At 49.6% G+C, this 1,913-nt stretch overlaps 1 pseudogene; it reads right to left on the bottom strand.

The window, feature by feature from the left end:
* Positions 1-927: 927 nt before the first annotated feature.
* Positions 928-1,619, bottom strand: LOC123579809 (annotated as a pseudogene).
* Between the last annotated feature and the right edge of the window lie 294 nt (positions 1,620-1,913).

Below are 1,913 nucleotides of genomic sequence, written 5' to 3'. Positions count from 1 at the left end.
GGTGGGTGGTGGAGAGGGGGATGGGAGCCAAAGCCCACAGGGATGCTACTCCTGGATGGGAAGTGAGAGAAAACAGAAGCTGAGAGCTGCTCCCGACTTTTGTGCTTATCAAAGCCCAATAGAAGGGCGCAGATTTTGGCGGGGCAAGAGGCAATCAAAGATTCTGTTCTGCACCATTGGCAATGGCTAGAGATGCTACTCCCCAGATCTGGACGTGCTCAGGGGACAGGAGACATAACTGGGGAAGTCATCAGCTTTGAGATGCCATTTAAAATCTTGATACTGGGGGCGCCTGGGTGGCTTAGTTGGTCGAGCGCCGACTTCAGGTCACAATCTCATGGTTTGTGAGTTCAAGTCCCGCATCAGGTTCTCTGCTGTCAGCGAGGAGCCTGCTTCGGAACCTCTGTCCCCCTCTTTGTGCCTCCCCTGCTCCTGTTGTCTCTCCAAAATAAATAAACGTTTAAAAAAGAAATAAAAGTAAACTCTTGATACTGAACAAGATCCTCTAGAAAGAGGGCAGTTCCCAGGGCGCCTGAGTGGTTCAGTCAGTGAAGCAAGTGTCCAACCCCTGACGGCTTTTATGTATATATGTATAATGTGTGTGTGTGTGTGTATATGTATACATGTATATATGTGTGCATATATGCGCATATGTGTTTATGTATACCTGTATATACATATACGTGTATATGTGTGTATATATATACGTCTATGTATATACATGTGTATATATATGTATACGTATATACTCATATAGATATATGTATACATATATATATACATACACATATATATTTTTAGGGAAGAGAAGGCTTTATTGATAAATAAGTTACAATGAAATAGATAGAGTGATGGTTTGTTGGGGAATAAAAACTCAAGCAGAATCTCAGTCTCTCTCCAGCCTGGCTCTAGCCTTCAGCTTACAGGTCAATGTGGATGAGGAGGCCTGTGTGGGCATGCTGGGCCTTCTGGGCCCTTGGGGGCCTCTGTCTTCCTGGCCAGGTGTTCAGGCACTGTCTCAGAGCACCGCCCCTAAGAGGAGCAGCAGCCTTGACTCTGGGCCCCACGTTGGCCCCTTGGGCAACAACCTCTTTAGAGACCTCGCTTTCCTTCTTTTTGGCTGGAGAAGCGTCACTAATTTTGCCCTTGGGAACCGTGGATTTTGAACTCTGACTCCTAGCTTTTGTGTTCATGTGGGCCTCACCGTCTTGGCTTCTCCTTGTGCCTTTGACCTTGGACTTCCCACTGGAGCCAGGGGCACTAGGAAGGGTCTGGCTGGCCTTGTAGGGCTGCTGGGAGGCCTTCCTGGCCTCACTCCGTCTTGCCTCTTGGTCTTTGGTCTGGCTGCCTTTCTTGGGAGCCTTCTCGGCTGCACCTGGTTTGGGAGAAACCTTGTCCTCACCTCTCCTGGCTTCATGGGTCCCCTTTTCACCTCACCTGGGTTGGGAGGGTCCTTCTTTGCCTCCGTTGGTTGTTTGGGGCCCTTCTCCTTGGCCTCACCAGGCCTCCTGGGGGCTGTCATGGTGGATGTCTTCCCTGGTTGGACTTTCCTTTTGTGCTTGGGAACTCAGTTAAGCTGCCAGAGGCCCCAGCATGGGGCTCGAACTCACGACCCCAAGATCAAGAGTTGCACACTCCACTGACTGAGCCAACCAGGTGCCCCCCAATAAATCTTTATAAAAAAAAGAAAAGGGGGCTCCTGGGTGGCTAAGTTGGTGGAGCATCCCACTTTGACTCAGATCATGATCTCGCAGTTAATGGGTTTGAGCCTCGTGTCGGGCTCTGTGCTGACAGCTCAGAGCCAGGATCCTGCTTTGGATTCTGTGTCTCCCTCTCTCTCTCTGCCCCTCCCCTACTCATGCTCTGTCTCTCTCTCTCTCTCTCTCTCTCTCAGAAATAATCCTTAAAATATT

This window comes from Leopardus geoffroyi, chromosome A3 (genome assembly GCF_018350155.1).
Source record: "Leopardus geoffroyi isolate Oge1 chromosome A3, O.geoffroyi_Oge1_pat1.0, whole genome shotgun sequence".
NCBI classification, from domain to species: domain Eukaryota; kingdom Metazoa; phylum Chordata; class Mammalia; order Carnivora; family Felidae; genus Leopardus; species Leopardus geoffroyi.
This window is presented reverse-complemented; position numbering and strand designations above follow the sequence as displayed.